This window comes from Gossypium hirsutum, chromosome A06 (genome assembly GCF_007990345.1).
Source record: "Gossypium hirsutum isolate 1008001.06 chromosome A06, Gossypium_hirsutum_v2.1, whole genome shotgun sequence".
In the NCBI taxonomy this organism is placed as follows: Eukaryota; Viridiplantae; Streptophyta; class Magnoliopsida; order Malvales; family Malvaceae; genus Gossypium; species Gossypium hirsutum.
In genome coordinates this window covers 18,356,889-18,378,017 of record NC_053429.1, presented here as the reverse complement: position 1 = coordinate 18,378,017, position 21,129 = coordinate 18,356,889, and the positions used below count along the sequence as shown (strand labels likewise).

Sequence of the window (21,129 nt, the reverse complement as noted above, 5' to 3'; positions counted from 1 at the left end):
TAGTTACATCTCACGAACTCGGACTCAACTCAACGAGTTCGGACATTTGCATCCATAAGTGAACTCGGACTCAACTCAACGAGTTCGGATGCTCAACCATCCTTGTGGCTTTTCACTTGTATCCTAATCTATTCCTAAGGTTCAAACGGGCGTTTTCCTCGATCACACATCTTTGCCATCTTCCACGAAATATCGAAATTGATACTTCGGTGATAGTTCATACTCATCAAGTAATTCACATAATTACATATTATTCAACAATAACCACAAAGCATAATATTTCATGATAATAATCAGCATCATATCATATAAACAACATTAAATTGCTTAAAATGACAATTATGTTACTACATTTACACATAAACTTACCTCGTATGCGAAAATGGCTACTTTTACCATTTCGTCCACAACTTGGTATTTTCCCCATTTTAGCCCGAATTTTAGTTTTCCTTGCTCTATCATTTAAAATATTGTCTAATTAGGACTCACATTATTCAAATAAACCCAAAATCATATTTTGGAAAAATTATAGTTTTGCCCCTAAACTTTTGCATATTTACACTTTTGCCCCAAAGCTCGTAAATTAAACTTCAGCCTATTTTCTTATGTTTTATGACATGCTGATCATTTTTCCCTTCTATGGCAACATCAAATTATCACTCTAACATGTACTTATGACTATTAGGTATTTTTACCGATTAAGCCCTTTTGCTAGTTTTCGCTTAAAACCGAGTAGCACAAGTTGTCTAACATAATTTGAAACCTCATATTCTATCATAAAACACCAAAATACACAAATTTCACCTATGGGTATTTTTCCAAATATAAACCCTAGGTTAAATTATTGCTAGCATGAGCTTAATCGAGCTACCAGGACTCCAAAAATGTAAAGAACTTGAAAAACGGGGCTAGAATGGACTTACAATCGAGATTGGAAGCTTGAAAAACCCTAGCTATGGTTTCTCCTTGCTATATTCGGCCATGGGGCTGAAGATGAGAAAAATTGGCTTTTAATTTTGTATTTTAATTCATTTTACCCCTAAATGACCAAAATGCCCTTACTACTAAACTTTCCAAAAATTCCATCCATGTCCAATTTTTGTCCATAGACTTAGAAATTGGTAAAATTTCTATTTAAGACCTCCTAATTAATATTTCAAAACAATTTCATACTAGAAATTTCTAGAATGCAAGTTTTGCAAATTATTCGATTTAGTCCCTAATTTCAATTTAAGCACTTTATGCATAAAATTTCTTCACGAAATTTTCACACAATCATGCAATCATATCATAGACCTTAAAATAATCATAAAATAATTATTTCTATCTCGGATTTTGTGGTCACGAAACCACTATTCCGACTAGGCCCAAAATCAGGATATTACAATATGCCTATGTTTCCGTTCGACAATCCCATTCTATTGAGATGTATGAGGGCAAGTAACACGATGTTAAATACCAAGGTTGGCCAAATATGAAGTGAAATTTCAAAATTCACCTTCCCAATACGTTTGAACAGCAGTAATAGTGGTGGAAAATTGATTAGAGATAAGTTTCTTAAAAAGATCAACGGCAACAATGGCTTCATCTTTTGATTTCAGTAAATACAACCAACAATTCCTTGAAAAAGCATCAACACATGACAAGTAATATCGATACCCTGATGAAGGCTCATGAGCTAGTCCACATAAGTCAAGTTCGACGAGCTCAAAAGGTTTGGTGTATGTGGTGTTTAGGCGAATAAAAGGTAGGCGATGACTCTTTCCCATGCAGCAAGCTTCACACAGAGGAACATGTTGTCGATTACATTTTTTCATGACTTTATTCAATACCTCAACTGAGGGATGGCCAAGACGTGTGTGCCATAACCAAAATCCAACAGGTAAGGAAGGTGATGTAGAACTAGCAGCATTTGTGACAATGGTTTGCGGAATGTAAGGTTGAGTTGGTGTAGCGAAAAAATGATGCAGACCATCCTGTTCTTCACCATGCAAGAGTACTTCATTTGTATGCTCATCCTTAACAAGACAGTAAGAAAATCAAAATAAACAAGGTTATCTTTTGTAAATTTAGAAACTGAGAGCAGATTGTTAGAAATAGTAGACACATGCAGTAATTCTTTCAATAGTAACAGTCGAGATGAAGAAGAGATAGTGGATGTGCCAATATGACTAATTGGAAGGGAAAAACCATCACCCATGGTAACCTTACCAGACCCGGTGTATGAACTATATGTTGAGAGATTGGCAAGGTTGTTGGTGACATAGTGGGATGTGCCAGAATCAGGAACCTAGCTTTGAGTTCTGGGGGATGATACTGAAGTAGTGGTAGTGTTGGAAGCTTGCGTGTTCATTTGGGGAGGGTAGTTGAAGAGGATATGGCAGTGTTAAGGCTTATAGGATTAACACTTATAGGATCCGAAGCTAGTTGACCAAAAGGGCAGTACCCGTCTGAAGGAGTATGATTATGATATGTAGTTTCATAGCTTTGGGAAGGGTTGTAATGGGTGCAAGTGTTGATAGTAGGATTGACAGTTGGTGGTAGAGGTGGAGGGTAAGATTGAATACCAAAAAAAGATTGGTCAAAACGATAATAACAACGGTCAACTAAGTGTACTATCCAACCACAAAGTTGACACTGTAGACGTGATGTGTTTCTGCCTCTGCCTCGACTGTTGTAGGTTGAACGTGGCCTAGGAACAAAGTGAGAGGTGGGAAATGTCCTGAGTATTGGGTTTGGCTAGGAAAAATCGGCGGGCCTGAAGTGGTGGGCCTAAGTGGTAGGTTGGAGACAAAATCTGTAGGTGTGGGTGCTCTAACTTGGGCAGTATTGATGGATAGATGGAGACGGAGAGGGTCATGAAGGCGGGACTCAGCATCCAGAAGAATTGTCATGACATGATCAAGTGGATATGGCTCTTGACTTGAGGTAATAACAGCAACGAATGAGTCATAGTCTTGAGGTAAACCATTTAAGATGGTTGCAATATGTTTAATATCGGAGATGGGACTTCCACAAGCAGCAAGGGTGTCACTTACTTCTTTAATCTGGGAGAGATAATCTCGCATAGAGAGTGCACTTTTGCAAAGAGAGTGAAGTTTACAGTGAAGGTGCATCACTTTAGTGGTGGACAGAGACGAGAAAAGAAGAGTTAAGGTGGACCAGATATAGGCCGAGGATTCAAGTTGTGAGAGAATATTCGGACTGACAGTGGATAGAAGCCATGAGGTAAGGGCACAGTCTTGCTTGACAAAATGAGTATATGCTGGATTTGAAGTAGATTCACTAGTTGCAGTGATTGAAAATTTTGAGGGTGAAGTGGTGGAATTGTCGAGAAAATGTTCCAGACTATGACCCCGAACTATAAAGAGAATCTGTTGTTTCCAAAGGAGGTAGTTTTTCTCATCAAGTCTGACATTTATGCGTTTAGTGGAGAAAAAAGATAGAGTTTGAGAATCTGAGGTGAGGGCATCAGTGAAGGGTGGTGGGCTATCATTTAAGTCAGACATTATATGAAGAAAAGGAAGGACTCAGAGTCAATTATGAAAGATCGGAAAACCAGGCTCAGATACCATAATAAATAAGAGAAATAGTATTTGCTAAAGCATTGTATTTCTGAAAAATCTGCTCTTTACAACCTCATTGCATGACAATACATAATATCAAAGAATTGTCCTTTGAAATAGAATGGATAATAGGGACAAAGAATGTTATAGCTGTCTTGCAACGTGGCTGCATCACACAGCAAATAGGCTAGCAATGTGGCTGCGATATACAGCTAGTAATCCATTGAGAGAAAAAGTTATGGTGATTAGATAAAAAATGGTATATGGAAGAAAAAGAAACATTTAGTGATACAAAGACAATCTCATACATTCACTTACCTAAGGCAAAATATGGAGGCATTGACCTCGCAAGTCTAAGGAAAATAGTCATTTCGCAATCCTTCAAACAATGTCTTACCCCATAAGGAAGGCGTCTGAATGGGGGTTGATACCTAGGAAAAACATGTGGAAGCAAGTCCGCATCAATAGGCAACGGTTCTCGACCTAACCAATCTTTATTTTATAAACCTAGTTCATCTAACAAATGTTTGAGTTCACACAAATCCATGAGCTATTCTTTAGATAGATCCTTCAAATACTCCGAAGAAGGCGGCATGAAGGACTCCTCGGTCCTAACAGAGTCCTTAACTACCATATTTTCTGTGTTAGTAGTTATAACATCCTAAGCACTTGTATCAGCCTGATCCTACCCAGAATACGATTGAACACAGTGAAGCTTGTAGGCCATACCCCTTATAACTACACCGAGCCACCTGATCTCTATATAACCAACCCTCCAGTTTTCTAATATAGGAAAGACATAATTCAATAACATATTTTCAAAAAGATGTCAGCAAATAATCAAGATATTTTGGTAAGACATACTAATAACAAATAAGGTAAGTTATGGAACCTACACAATGCCAAATGCAATGATCACTGCTCGAGTCATTACTCTTAAAACTTACCTCGATAATTGTTATTATTATTAGTTTCAAATTATTTATTGATTTATTTATTGAATGTTACTTCTGAATACACATATATTCTAAATTTATGATGCCTACATGCATACGTATATAATAGAATTACTAATAAATTATTATTAAACTTATATTGTGTAAAATAAAAACTATTACATACTTAATTTATAAATAGATAAATAAATAAAATGCATATCGAATTATTTAATTTCATTTCTCAAATTTTTTTAAAAAAAGACATCAAATAATACTCCATTTCTTAATTTGAATGCTAAAATATTGTTTCAACCAATTAAATGATGCCTTAATATTTGTACATTAATTTTACATAAATTGGTATTTAAAAAATATGATAACATTTCATTTTTTAATTTGAATGTTTATGTTGGGGCGTTAGTTGTCATTGTTGTTAAGCTTTATCTATGTTTAAATATTCTTTTGAATTGTTTGTTGGACATCATGTTTTTATCTTGTCTGGACAGTAGTTTAAACATGTTTTCAGGACAATTTAAGGTTAGTTTAAGTGCTGACATTTTAGACTAAATAATTAATGTTTGGACAAAGGGGAATTTCGCTACATTATAGAATGAGCATTTTTATCTTTTCGATTAACTTAGAGAAAAAGGGAAACGACTTTAAGATGATTGAATATCCTTATCCTTATCTTACCGTTATCATTTTACTTGGAGACCAAGTGATGTTTTACTTAGATATGAAGGTTTTTATTTTGGGATAATTATTGAAGATATTTCAAGAAATATATTTAACCATTTATTAAGAGTATTATCTTATCAAAATTACTTGGAGAAGCTGAGTGAGGCTTCACATATTCGAACTGTTTTGACAAATATCGTGTGTTAATTTGTTTTTTACTTACCTCTTTGACTATAGTTATGAATTTGTGTTTATTTCTATAACAATCCGTTTTTGAGTCAAATCGGAACAGTAATTTTGGGACCACAAATCTGAGGTCGAAAAATTATTTTAATATTATTTTATGTGTTTACAGCATGATAGTATGCATGTGTGAAAATTTTGTGAACTAATTTTATTGTTTAATTTCTCAATTTGAGAAAAAGGACTAAATCGCATAAAGTGTAAAACGTGAGCTCTAATAGCTAAAGATATTAAAAAGCTATGGAATATTAAATTAGAAGTCCTTATGTTGTAATTAGACCATTATAAGGTTGAGTGGACATATATGGACATATATTAAGGTATTTAAATGGTTTATGAATAAGGATAATTTTGTAATTTAGTTAATAAAACATAATTAAATGATAAAAATCACATATCATCTTTTTATGTTCTTCATCATCAACCGAATATTGAAAGGGAGGAAGCCATTTTATGCATTTAGGGTTCGGTCACTTTGAGATTTAATTGTAAGTCCATTTTTGCTCGGTTTTTTATGATTTCTATGTTTTTGTAATTGTTGCAGCTCAATCTAGCTAGCTCGTACATTTAATTTTGAAATTTTTAAAGATTTTGAGAGTTGCCATTGTTGAAGATGTTTGATGATGGATTATGAAAGCTTGATGATAGTTTTACATGTTTTATTAAGTGATTTTTAATGAAAATGCATAATAGGGATTAAATTGTGAAATATGCAAATTGAGTGGTTGAAATGTGAAAGAAATGAAATTTTTGGGCTACTAGGGACTTATATGCAATTCTTTCAAGCTTGGGTGTAATGAAATTATGTGAATTTTGTGTATTTGTGAAATAAGGACTAAATTGATTAAATGTGAAAGTTTAGGGGCTAATGTGTAAAAATGCCGAATGAGTAATTTTGGACTAAATTGAATGAGTAGATGAATAAATAAGTTAATTTTGAATTAATATATGTAATAGCCCAAATTTTAGCAATGTCAGAAATAGTGGTTCGAGACCACCAAATTTGAAAAATGAACTCGTAGATTATATTACTTAATATTTATGAGCCAAATGTAGCTTTTAAAAGATTTTTGAAATAATAAATAGTGTTTTATAAAGATTTATTTGGTCAAGAAATTGAGAAAAAAAGTATCAAGATCTCGGTGTTATAAACCGAGCCATAAATATTTTTATAAATATTTACGGAGTGTCAATAAGGTAGTATTAAAATTTTGTTAGAAAATTTTAATGCTTGGGTGATTAATTAAATAAAAAGGACTAAATTGAAAAAGGTGTAAAAGTTGCTAGAAGGATTAAATAGCTCAATTGTCAAATGAGGAAGGACTTAAAGTGCAAATAAGCCCAAAGAAGATATTTTGGGCGGCAATAGCTGAGAAAATCAGGAAATGGGTGAAATGAGGGTAAAATTGAAAATTGCCAAAATTAGCTAAATAAAAATGGGACCAAATTGGAATATTTAGAATTCTCTTCATTTTCTCTTCATTTTCATCAGCTGAAAAATAGCCATGGAAGAGGGTTCAAGCTGGTTTTCATACTCTAGCTTCATGTAAGTTTAATTCTTGTTTTCTCCTTAAAATTTCTAAGATTTTGGACTTTTACAATTGAGTCCAATTTACTATGTCATTACTTTTTTATTCCATGGCTAATTTTTAAAGTTGCTATGGGTGAGTGCTGGAAGCATATGATGAATAAATATAGAATTGAAGGTTTAATTTTGATATATGATGATTTTATCAAGTAAATTTGATGGAAATTAATTTTAAGACCTAATTATGAAAGAGTTTGGAATTAAGGTCTAGTGCTAAAGTTCTGATTTTCAGGGGTTATGAAGTAGTTTAAAATGATAGACTAAAGTATTAATTGAGAAAAATTAGCTCAATTTAGGGGTTAATTGACTAAGGACTGAATTGTATGAACTGTGAAATTTGGGGTAAAATGGAAATCAAATTTTGCATTAAAACTATTTTGGACAGCAGTAGTAGTCTAACTTTGAAAAATCACCAAAAATTGTATAAATCGAATGAGAAGATGAATAAAATATGAAATTAAATCTTATTGAGTCTAGTTTCTTATAGAAGAAACGATGTAGGTAATGGAATTATAAATCATGAGATATAGTAAATTTTGTGAGACAAGGTCAGAATGATTTCGGGTTCCCCTATTCTGAATTTGGAAAATCATCAAAAATTGAAAAAATAATTAGGGGCTTAAATTTATATATTTAGAATCCTGAATGAGTCTATTTTTAAGAGAAACAAACGGGAACATTATTCAAATCCCGTACGAGGAGATAATTAATTTTTAGTGAAGAAGGTTCGGAATTGTCAGACAGCAGAACAAGGGTGACTTTAAAGAATAAACTGTACTTATTGGCTAAACCAAAAATTATGAAATTTTTATGGTAGAAGTATATTTGAGTCTAGTTTTTGAAACATCAAGTGGTTCTTAATTTAGAATTCTGTAGCTCAAGATATAAATAATTTAGTGGCTATGACTCAAGTGGACAGCTTGATATGAACATATGAGAAAATAGTGGAATTATATATACATTAAGGATATGGAATGGAGAGGAGGGGGAGGAAAATATATATATGAATATTTAGTTAGCATGGGTTACATTAAAGTGGTTAATTTGCATGCTTTAGGCTCGGGGACTAAATTGAATAAAAGTAAAACTTTAAGGGTAATTTTGTAAAAAATAAACATGACCAAATTGAGTGAAATGAATTATTTTATTGTCTAAATTAATAAATTGAATGAAATTATTAATTTAGATCAAGATTGGCTGAAAAATCGAGGAAAATAGAAAATTATCGAAATGCCCCTAAATCTTGGTATTTTTGCAATTTAGCTAGATAAGTTCGTGAAACCTAATTATGTGATATAAGGAAATATTAGTTGATGGTACATGAAATATTGATATAATGAATTAACTAATTTATGTTTATGAAGAAACGGTAAGAGAATGATATTTTTCATAACATGTAAATATGTGATTATCTTTGATACGTTGATACAAGGAAAATAAGTATGTTTAAGGGGCAATATGTTTGATTTTGATTGGTCCCAAATATGAATGCTAGATGAAATAAAATGTCTGATAAATAAATTTTTAAATCTGGTAATGCCTCGTACCCTGTTCTGGTGACGGATACGGGTAGGGGGTGTTACAATATAGATCAAGAAAGAAAGAATTCGGATTTAGATCGAGGGGAAAGCAAGGTTGTCGATTAGTCGATTCGATCCGTCAATTCCTTATACGAGGTAAGTTCATATGTAACTAGCTCTATTATAATTGTATTTAAATGCTTTGATATTACATAAATTGTAAATTTTAGACTATGAACTTGTTCGACCATGATTCGAAAATGATTTGACAGTGATTTGAAATGATTCAACTATGATTTGGCATTAGAAATTCCCGATTGAACCTTAGGAATAGTCTAGGATATAAATGACATGTCATTAAGGTAATAAGTTGGCTTCGGGCCATGATATCGGCACTTCGGGTGCGAGTTATACCTTGATTTGGCTTTGGGCCATGGTATAGGTATTTTGGAGAGGAGTTACCTTGATTTGGCTACGGGCCATGGTATAGGTGCTCCAGGATAAGTTACCTTGCTTTGGCTACGAGCCATGGTATAAGTACTCATCGATTGAGATCCTTAAATATCCGACTTCTATTCCGAATGGTTCAACGGGAAAGTTGAAATATGTGGATTAGACTGAGATTGGTACGAGTTAGTACAGGTACTGTAATAGCCCTAATTTGACCCTAGTCGGAAAGTGGTTTCGGGACCACAAAATCGAGACACGAAAATAATTAAATACTATATTCTATGTCTAATATATGTGAAAATGCATGTGTGAATCTTTGAATGCTTTGATTTTTGTCATTTGATGTGAATTAATCAAAAAGGGCTTAGTTGTTAAACATTGAAATCTTGCTAGGCAAAATTAAAAAGTGGCTGAACAGTTGTAGTTACAAAAAAGGAGTCCTTGCATGTCAAATAGCCCATCTTTAAGTGTAGTGGGCGTAATGATGATGAATCATGAATAAAATATGATTTTATTATTTTTATTTTATAAGTTAAATTGTTTTATAATATGAAATGAATATTATAATATTAAAGGAATATTAATATTATAACAATAATGATAAAAACAATGTTTTCATGGGGGGTTCATCTTCTCACCTAGCCGAACTTGTGAGGAGGGGAGGAGAAAAATTCCTAAGGCATTTGGCACTTTGTTTTCTTCTATTAGGTAAGCTCTCTTGAAAATTTTGATGGAAACTTGATTATTGAGGTTATTGTTAAGTTGTCTAGCTAACTCATGGTCCAATTCTTGTTTATAATTGTTAAGCATGTTTCGGCCATGGATGCTTTGATAAGAATTCTTGTGTTTGATGCTTTAAAATGTGAAATAATGTTGGAAATTGGGAATTAATAAGAAATTGGGTGGTGAAAACAAAGTTTTCACGCTTTACTTTCCTTCAATTGCCGTAGCTTAAAGAACAAAGAAACAATTAGGCTCTATGATGTTCGGCCCTTGTGAAGGCAATTTGAGGTATGTTTGATTTTATATCTTGATGAATAAGGTTAGTTGTGGCTAGTTAGATAGATAGTAATTGGCTATAAGGGTTAAAATGCATGAATAGTACATAGTGGGTTAAAATAATGCTTGTATGAGGTATATTTGTCCTAAATGGCTATTGATGTTCGACAATTGGCAAGAAATGAATTATGAATTTGAATTTTGAGGGAAAGAACGAATGTTAAATTTCAGTGTATATGGTTGCCGAATTTGATTATGGATAGTGAATAGAGGGATTATCCTTGTTCTAAATCAAGAACTTCATTGTCGAAATGAGTTTTGAACTTGTTAAATTAGGTATTAATGAATTGGGTTTGATGCTTCAAGTGATATATGCATACGAAAATAAATTGTGAATTATGTGTATACTTGTATGAATGTGATTATACATACTTATAAAAATATACACGTGTGATTGTTATACCTTGATTTAAGAGTATATACTTGTAAGCAAAAGTGTAAATGATATGATAAAGATGTTTTGGCTTAGTCATTGAATGATAAATTGTTAATGCATCTATTGTATATATATATATGAGTGTTTATGCGGTCATTGCTATGCTTATGCATAAGAAATTATATTTTAATTCATAAGTATATGTTTATGTGTGTACATTTTTAATGATTGAGTTTTGGAACCGAAAGATACTTTGATAATATATATATGCAGCCATAAATAAGTTATATGTGAAAGTATAAGATAATTGTAAAATCATAATATTGAAGTTATTTTGAATTTAAGGTTTATTAATTGGTCATTGCCGAACGTGAATGTGAGTAATAGCTTGGTGATGTTGTGTTTTAAATTATTAATATAACCGAATAAAAGGCATGATTAATGAATTAGTGACAAGTGAATTTGTTTAATCTAGCTCAAGAGCTTAAGGAGCCTAATTCGGATAAGGGAAAAAGCTAAACTAACCAAATAGCATATCCGTAGTCATTCGATGACAGTCAAGGTAAGTCTTTGAGTAATGAAACCTAGCTTATGATTTGATAAAATCATGGTATATAAGCATAATAAATAAATTGTGACCTATTGGTTCTACTTGAATTACGTAGTGGGATAAATAATTGTGCATATGACTTGTAGCCGAATGGTTATAGAAATCATGTTGGATAGCGAAACGAAATCGTGTTCTTTGTATGTGGCTATTGAGCCGAAAGTGGAATGGTTGATAAGCATGTTGTGCTTGTGTTCAAATAATGTAAATGAAATGCTAATGTGTTATGATATATATATATGTGTGCATGATAATAGAGAATTATATCCGGGCTAAGTCCCGAAGGCATTCGTTCTGGTATTATATCCGGGCTTAAAGTCCCGCATGCTTTGTGGTGGTGATTTGATTTTGGTTTTAAATCTAGCAGACTTAATACCGATGATTGGAGTAAGATTATGATTTCGAATGTTCGTAGTAAACTACCATTGAATATGTTCAACACATTAAGTCAGTCAGGTATGTATTATATACTTTTATATGTTAGATTGATCGGAATTGAATCATGAATGCGAAATGAGAAGTATATGTGACAATCTCATATGTGTATGTGTGTATTCGGTTATGGTGAAAGTTATATGAGATTGATTTGGTGATATACATGTTAAATAATATGAATCCAAAGAATGGGTAATAAATCTGCTCGGACAGCAGCAGTAACGTGATTTCAGAAATCACCATAAATTGTGGAAGTTGAGTTAGAGGCTGAATAAATTATGTCATGAAATCTTAATGAGTCGAGTTTTTATAAAAGAAACCGTGTAAGCAAAAGAGTTGCCAATAATGAGATATTTGAAGTGGCGTGGAACAGAGTCAAAATGACTTCGAAGTCCCCTGTTCTGTTTTCAGAAAATCATTATAAATGGTAAAAAAATGGTTATAAGATAAAATTTATATTCTTAGACTCCCTAATGAGTCTAGTTTCAAATGAAATAAACGATAACATATTTCGAATTCTTTATAATGAGAAATTTGATTCATAGTGAAGAGTGGTCAGATTAGTCAAACAGTGAAACAGGGGAAACTTCAATAAAAACCTGGTATTGATTGGTCAAACCAAAAATTCTGAAAATTTTATGGATGGAAGATATATGAGTCTATTTCAGGGAAAATTAACGACACTTGATTTGGTGTTCTTAGCTCCAGTTATAAATAATTTAGTGACTGTTGCTCAGGAAGACAGCTTGTAGTGAATTTGTGATTTTGTTGCAAACATGGTTAAACTTGTTAATGAGATGTTTTCGAGTTCTTATGATCTTATTTGTAATTTCAATATTGGTTTTAATTGAGTTCAGATTCAAGTGAGGTGAATTTGCTAAATATGCATTATGTTCATGGATACTTGGCCAAAATGGCAATTATCTAGGAATGATTTCTTAAAAATTTGAATAATCGATCTATAAGTAAATTAATTGTTTGCATTACTTAAAACTTACTAAGCATTGAAGCTTACTCCGTGTTCTCTTTTCCATTTCTTATAGGTATATACTTTAGCTCGAGTTGGAAGGGCCGGAGATATCATCACACTCTCTAGTCATTATGTGAGTTGAGAAGATTGTATATCATCATGGTTTAAGGCATGTATAGGATAGACTATAGGTAGAATGATATTTCGACTTTGTATACATTATAGCCATGCGAAGATGGCTTGCTCATTTTGTTTAGAGAAGCCTTATAATTGAACTAATGTGGTGAAATGTTTTAGTTATAACTTGATAGTAGTTAATTTGTTATTAGATATTCGGTTATGTTTTGATAGTGAGTCATTTTGGAAATTTATAAGAGCTCTTATGGAAAATCAATGAGACATGGTTGCAGTGTTGATAATTTATGTCTGGTAAGTATCTTTGACCTTATAGAAGTTTTGTTCAGTCAAGTAATACCTCATAACCTAAGGTTAGGAGTGTTACATGTACGTACGTAAAGTTTATAAACATTGAATCCATGAAATGGATGAATTCTTGGTAAGCTATTGAATGAATGATTGAATGGTTTAAGATTTAATGATTTTGTATTATCTTGCATTTATATTGATGGAATTGTGAATGAATGGTGAAGTTGCTCATTAAGTTAATACGAACTTACTAAGCTGTAAAGCTTACATTGTGTTATTTTCCTATGTTTTATAGATAATCAAGGCTAGCTCGGATCTGGAAGTCATCGGGAATATCATCGCACTATCGATCATCTAATTTGGTACTTTTGAAGGCATGTATTTATGGTATATGGCATGTATAGGCTTGAGTCATTTTTGGTATGTTTGATGGATATGTAATTTGGCCATTTGAGTTAGCATAAGATGATAAACTTGGTGATGTTTTATGAATGTGCAATGGTTCTATTTTAATGTTGGTAATAGATTTATCTTGAATGAATGTGGTTAAAATGATTATGTATGTTGGATTGGTTTAGTTGGATGAATTATATATATAAATTATGCTTAGTAAAGCAAGACAAATTGATTAGTATTTGAATAGGTAAATGTTATGGAATTTGAGTAATGAATTTGGTTGAAATGGATATAGTATAGTTGTGCATTTTTTGGATGATTTTCGACTGCCTATTTGTGTGATGAAATGGTACCATTTGAGTGTTTATAGGTATGTGCAAAATGGGTGGCAAATTGGCCTTGTAAATAGCCTATTTTTGTCCACACGAGCAGAGACACGGGCGTGTGTCTCAGCTGTGTGCGACACACCGTTATGCTACATGGCTGTGTGTCCCTAGTATTAAAATTTATTTGAAGTCAGTATGCCCCACACGGTCTCACACACAGGCATGTGACTGGTCGTATGGTATAAGTCAGTATACCCCCTAAAGGGCACACGAGCTGGACACACGGGCGTGTGGTTGGCCGTGTGACCCAAGTCAGTATACTCTCCAGTTTTCACACGGCTTGGCGCATGGGCGTGTCCTCGGCCATGTGATGCAAGTCAGTATGTATGCCCTGTTTCCACATGGCCTAAGACACGGGCGTGCCTGTTCACACGGGTGTGTGAGCCTTGTATGATTGAAAAATTTCTAAGTTTTTCGAAATTTTCGTATGTTATCGGTTTAGTCCCGAACCACTTCTAAAGCATGATTAAGGCCTCGAAGACCCTTATAAGGACAAAGTGATTGTGTTGAATGATTTATGAGATTGTATGTTTTATGTTGTGAATTGATATGTAATGCCTCGTAACATTATTCCGGCGACAGATATGGGTTAGGGTGTTACAATTTCCCTCTTTGATTTTCTTCTTGCACTGATGTACTGCATATGTTATGTTCAAATATCAGTCTGAACATCAAATTGATCAGAGAATAAATCTAGATTTTTACAATTTAAATTAACTTTAAACCAATTAAATGGTCAAATTATGATTTTTTTATACAACGAATATTCGAACCCAAACTATTTTTAGGAAAAGTGAACATCTAGCCAATAAGTTATAATTTAAGGTTTAAAAAAATTTAAGATTTTGGTCTCTCTATTATAAGATTTAGTTGTTATATTTTAATTTAACATAATTGTTTTCTACCTTTATAAAGTCATTAGTTAACCCAAATAATTAAAATCATTAACTAAAAAGTAAAAATGTTAGACGTTGAATTTTTACTAAAACTGTCCTTTCCAACATTAAAAAAACTATATCGGCATAATAGGTTAGAAGGAATATTTTAAAATTTTTATGTAAGCATTTTAATCAAAATATAGTAACTTAATGACATAATAAAAGTAAAGGTACAAAGATTAAATTTTATATTTTAATGTAGTAGAGGAATCAAAACTAAAATTTGACAATTTTTTAATTGATATTTCCTTTTAACATTTCACTACCATGTAATAGTTAAGGTTGTTTAAAATGAATTGGACCGGTCAATTAAATCAAATTAGTTTGTCAAATTAATTAGATTGGAAAATAGTCAAGTATTGATACAAAGAAGACATTAAACCAGTTGATTCAAGAATTAGTACCTATCAATTAAACTGAAAAAAAAAACACAATTGAACCCAATGATTGAAGCTAATTTTAAATATTTTTTAATAATTTATTTAATGGAATAGAATAGATTAAAATTAGAGGTGTGTATGGGTCGGGCCGGGCTCAACTAAAAATTCAGACCCGTTTGCTAGGCCTGGACCAAGTCTAACTTGAAAAATGGACTTAAAATTTTACCCAAGCTCGACCCGGCCCGCCCATATTATTTTTATATAATTTTAAAATATATATAATACATCAAAAATACTAAAAGCATCAAAATAAATATTTCCAACACATGGAAAATAAATTTTAAAAATATGTATACTTAAATAACACTAAGATTAATATAACTTTACAAGTAAATCCCTCTAAAGTAATAATAAAAACAAATGTCTTTAAAATAATAATAAAATTAATAATAAAATAATTTTTATATAATATTTAAATAATAATAATAAAATAGTAGTAATATAATATTAAAATAATAGTAAAATAGAGAAAAAATAATAAAAAAATAACATAAAAAATTCCTTTAATGAATCTAAGCGGGCTGGGTTAAGCATAAGTCCTTATCCGTGGCCCGGCCTATTTTATAAACGTGTTTTATATTTTTGTCCATTCCTATTTTCAATCCTATTTTTCAAGCCAATATTATACTCAGATTTCGAGCCACCCTTCCATTCGGACCTATCAACAGCTGTAATTAAAACCCATGGCACCAGGGATTCAATCGGAACCTTTCCTATATCCCAATCCATTTACAGGACTTGCCTTATTAAGCACGATAGAAGAAAGAGGCCAACCAGAGGTTCTAAGAAATGGCCACCATTGCCCTTAACTTTGATTCATTGACACTGCTCTCAAATTTATCAACTAATCCTAAATATACTTTTTCACAGGTACGAACACCATTCATATCATCCTCCTGTCGACGTATCTCCAAACCAAACTCCACAATCTCGACGATGGCTCACTCTCATTCTACTCAAAAACCAGGTCCCAAATTATTAGTATTCCCTTTCTTTTATAACTTTATTATGGTTGCATTTTGTTTTTAATGTAAAGAACTTTGAAAATAAAAAAAAGGACCCTTTTTTTCTAAATTTTAGTGATTGAGCGGCAGAGAATGATAATTCCGAACAAGCATGGTGAAAAACTGGTGGGATTATTGCATGAAACCGAGTCTAAAGAGATTGTAATCTTATGCCATGGTTTCAGATCCAGAAAGGTTAGTTGGGTCATTTCATCTCTTTCACCTTGCTTTCAGTAGCAAATATATTTGGTGGAAATGTCTGTTCATGGAGGAATAGTAATAATTTAGGGAAAGCAGCTCACTTAGATTAATTCTACTTCAGGATTACAATACTATGACGAACCTTGCTGCTGCTTTAGAAAAGAAGGAATCAGTGTCTTCCGTTTCGATTTGCTGGAAACGGGTGAGTTGATTAAAATCTAATGTTACTCGGACTCTGGTGAGAGTGTCGGACATTGTATATGTCCAACACGGTATGGTTAGATTTTTCTAAGTTTTTCTTTAATGTAGTTGGAGGGTTCTTGGTCTTATCTCCACACCCAAGGGTCGGGTACGAGTGTTGTCACGGTAGAAGAGTCGGAGGAACAAAGTTAAATCTGTAGAGATTTTAAGAGGTGGCTTTTCTTGGATTGGCAAATATGTATTATGCAGCATAGTTCTTACTTTTTATGTCTATTGCTGCTGCTGGAGTGTGTGTTTTGTTCACTTTGTTCTATAGTTGTGATTTATTTTGGGATCCATTTTTCAGAGAAAGTGAAGGTTCATTTCAGTATGGTAACTATTACCGAGAAGCTGATGATTTACACGCCGTAATTCAACACTTTTCAGGGGAAAGTCGTGTGGTAAGTGCAATTCTTGGGCATAGTAAAGGTGAGTGTCCGTGTTTCCTACTCGAACTTTTCTGAACTAATTAAAATAGAGAATGGTTTTGCTCTGCACTGTAGAACTTGTAAGTTCTCTAAGAAGAAACTAAGTTGTTGAAGACTATATCTTAAATTACATTCTAATCACTGAGTTATTTTCAGGATGGATCTTAGCAATATCTTTTTTCTTATAATGTTTTGATCATATATACACAGAATAAGTAATGTAACCAAGCTAACATTACTGTTTAAGTGTTATATCACTGGAATAAAATAAACCAGGGGGAATTTTGGTGCTTCTTTATGCTTCGAAGCATCAAGATATCCCAATGAAGTCTGTCAATTAGTTTTTTCCAGCTGTGATTTTCATTTGTCTAATAAGTTCTCCAACAAGTGTTATACTGCTAAAATAATGTAATGCAGGGGGAAATGTGGTGCTCCTTTATGCTTCTAAGTATCAAGATTTACGTATAGTTGTAAACGTTTCTGGCCGCTACGACTTGAAGAGAGGCATTGCAGAACGCTTGGGAGAAGACTTTATTGAAATAATAAGAAGGATGGCCACATTGATGTTAAGAATAAGACAGGTAGTTATTTATTTAGCTTCCTTGATGTGTATGATTTCCTGAGTTTGTGTTCTTCACGTCTGTGTATGTCCATCAAGATCTATTTGTTGTTTGTTAAGTTAAGCAAATCAGCAGTCCTGATTGGATTTTCTGTCCAGTTCAAGTGTTACTTAAAAGTATCCAAATAGAATTATAGCTACATACATAATCAGTGATAAAGACAGCTGCTGTCGGTGCTCTTATAGCTTTTGGCATTTGGAACTTGAAAGGGAAGTAGAAATTTGCATTAAAAATGTTCTATCTTAACAATTTCCTGGGAATAAAAACATTCCTTGTGGAATGTAAAGGGTTAACATTTAGTCTTGTTCAATATTTGTTTATGTACTTGATTGGAAACATTTCGAATTTTAATTACATTTTATTTATGTAGGAGGCATTGAATACCGTGTGACTGAGGAAGCTTTGATGGATCGCTTAAGAACAGACATCATGAAGCTTGCCTCAAGATTGATAAAGAATGTCGTAGGATTTTGAATCTAGACTAGAGCCTATTAGTTTTTGTTGTTCGAAATCATTGATTCTTCACTGATTCATTGAGCTGATTTAGATGCCAATGTCAAATGAACTTCAATACTAGTATATGTTATTGTGCTATTATTCACCGTAACATACAGGGTGTTGACGGTCCATGGATCTGCTGATGAGATAATTCTGTTGAAGATGCTTTGGAGTTTGCCAAGGTTATACCTAATCACCAATTACACATTATAGAAGGAGCAAATCATGGTACACCTCGCATCAAACTGAGTTGGCATCTACTGTTGTGAAATTTATAGCGTCAGCCTTAGAGCAAGACAAGGATTCTTCCAAGTAGGTAGAGGCTGTAAACACAAATCTAAAATTTTCTCCACCAACAAATGAGATACAGGTGACAGCTGAAATATTCCAGCAATGTAAGCCCTGCAGCTGTAATTGATCACTGTTATCTACTGAGATGTTAAACGGCCATGCCAAGCTGGATTTGCTCACTCTACTAATTTGACCAAGTTCCATGGAAGCTTGAGTTTCCAGTTGGTATAATGTTTATTGCCATTCGTTCTTAAAAGACAATGCTATGTAGTTTATTTTCTTTTAATAAATTACGGAGATCCTGCAAGTGACTTGATGTAATTATGGTTCATTCAACACTGTTGTTTTCCTTTCTGTTCCCTCTCAAATGTCTGCTAGATAAATGAGATTTTAGAATAAACTTCAGTTGGATCATTAATTGTATTTATAACATAACTAGAAGCACCTACAACCTTCAAAAATTGCTGCACGTAAGGACAATTACCATATATTAGAATGCAACATCCAATGATAATCCATTTCTATATATGATCTTTCCCTGGCTTAGAAGCTGAATGTTAAAGATTTGCCTTTATTAAAAATCTGCAGTAGCTGTACTCCAGGCTCCGATCTGTCGATAACTACTAAACTGGTCTTTCCTTTGCTATCATCATCATCATCATTGCCGCTGCCATATGATCCATATATTCATCTTCCCAGTCTTCCTGGTTCAAATACAAATAAATTAGCCATCAGAATCATACAGCAAAGCATACCATGTCAAGCTCTGCAACTCAAACTGAGATGCAACCTCATAATAGCTGTGTCAGCTATACAACTCGAAGCTTCCAACATTAACACAGGTTTCAAGTACAGAATCATTCACTAAATCCAATTGTGGTATCAAAGAAGAACAAAATAAGGATTATCAATGATCACAAGAGATGAGAATTATTTAAGGGTTGGCACTATTCATTAGCTGGGAATCAGGCCTAGGGAGGGTTGCAACTTCAAATGTGTATAATTGCAAATAACAAAGTAGAAGAAAATGAAACGCATGTTCTTCATCTTCCAGCATGCATGAGTTTAGCGGATCATTTATTACCTCTTCAATATCCTCATCAGAAAGTAGAGCTTCATTCAACCTTGAGTATGGAGTATTTACGGCACCAACCTCATTCCCAGCTTTCATTTCTTCCTGGATCAAAACAACGTATTATAATGACGGTAAACTTTATCAAGTCATCTCTTGTTGAACATCAGTACGTATTTACATATATATCTAAAAGTAAAAAGAATTACCAGCTCTGATTTCATTAGCTCAATTTTTCCTGTAAGTCTGAGATGTGATGCTTCAGTGCCTAGAAAATGCAGGAACAGAATTAGATGGAAGAACAAAATTGTTTGGAGAAGAATCTGTAAATTGTGAGAGTTGAATACGATGTACCTCAGATCTCTGAAGTTCAACTGATCGAGCTAATGCCTGCCTTTTTGTCAATAAATTCTTTGCCTCATTTCAAGAGGACGCAAGTAGTTTTTTCCTCGATAGATTATAATACATAGCCTTTTGTAGTTTTATCTAAAGATACTAGCACCCACCACTCTCGGCCTCCAACGAAATTGCAATATGCTTCACTTGGGCCAAACTTTCTCTTTTCACAAGTATCTTTACCAACTCTCGGTATTTCCAATGGAGGTGCATGTTTTCTATTGTACCATCATAAACTCCTCGTTTCCTAAAAAGAAAACTCATATGAATATTTGATTCTTCTAGTCAGGAACAGTAAAGCAGGATTGAAGTTCCCATTCTTACCTAAAAGCAAGTAGGTTTCATACTCAGACCAATCTACGAAATAAAATTCTCTCCTCTTCACTCAACGTTTCCAAATCAGTTGGGAGATCTGTGGATCGAGATGCTCCTGCACTTTAGCTAAAGCTTTATTGCCTTTGTCAACTTCCCTTTAGCCTAGGACCACAAAGTTAGAAAGACAGCATAAATCAGAAAGTATGTCACAGTTTTAAAATGCTGAGAATCTTGTTATCACTCTTACTTACTGATCTGTAACTTACATGAGCTAGTTTCTTTCAAGATGTCTGACTAGTGAAGCCTGTTGAGTCAATGCTGAATTTCCTTCATTCCTCCACTTCATCGGGCTTGGTGGTGCCCCAGCAAAGGTTGCAGCATGTTTCTGCGAGATGCGCAACAAAGGAAGGTAGAAGCTTTTACATAGATCAACCAAGCTAGGGCCCTCCCTCGTCTTCTCTTCCTCCTTTGCAGAAGATTTCTGGACTTTTGCATCTCTTTCAATGTATTTGTTACAACAGGTGGCAAGAAATCATTGCCCCTGTAAAATACAATAAATCCTGTTTCTGAAAGCAATGTCCCCCTGTGAATCGGCACATGTACAAAATGCATGTGCAATAGAACAAGTATCTAATGAAGCACCATCCAAGGAAAAACAAGAATGGCAAGTTGCAAAGTAGCTTGATATAATAGGAAAGTAATCAAGGATGTAGCCTGAAGGATAAGAAAACTAAGTTGTAGCATAAATAATTAGATTTTACATTTCAAGATGCAACAAATGATCTGTAATCTCCACCTTAACTCTTCAGCCATATTTTTCATTGCTTTTATTTTCTACTGCCGTTTAACGGTGCTATCCTATAGCAATTTGCAGTTCTTTCCCCCATAACTTCACAAAGAGCCTGTGCCAACCTGCAGTTCCCTATTTCTTCCTAATAACAATTAAAGAACAAATCATCAAGAGAAAAAATGTTTCTATATAAAAAAGGCTTGATCAGACCTCATAATTACACCAAGGTTACTTGGATACGAAATAGTATTTACTTTA

General features: G+C 33.3%; 1 long non-coding RNA gene, 1 other non-coding gene and 1 pseudogene across 2 annotated transcripts; 1 reads left to right on the top strand and 2 right to left on the bottom strand.

Annotated features, from left to right (window-relative positions):
• Positions 1 to 9,063, bottom strand: part of LOC107887886 (CRM-domain containing factor CFM3A, chloroplastic/mitochondrial-like) — a 47,132-nt pseudogene extending 38,069 nt beyond the window's left edge.
• A 6,577-nt stretch (positions 9,064 to 15,640) lies between these two features.
• Positions 15,641 to 17,983, top strand: LOC107901106 (uncharacterized). The gene is made up of 7 exons (XR_005928535.1): positions 15,641 to 15,795; positions 15,887 to 15,983; positions 16,097 to 16,215; positions 16,343 to 16,423; positions 16,769 to 16,890; positions 17,307 to 17,470; positions 17,880 to 17,983. It is a non-coding gene; the product is annotated as an uncharacterized protein (transcript).
• Positions 17,984 to 18,974: 991 nt separating this feature from the next.
• Positions 18,975 to 19,757, bottom strand: LOC121230449 (uncharacterized). The gene is made up of 4 exons (XR_005928481.1): positions 19,725 to 19,757; positions 19,580 to 19,638; positions 19,383 to 19,475; positions 18,975 to 19,002 (listed from the first exon to the last, which is right to left on the bottom strand). It is a non-coding gene; the product is annotated as an uncharacterized lncRNA (long non-coding RNA).
• Positions 19,758 to 21,129: the final 1,372 nt, after the last annotated feature.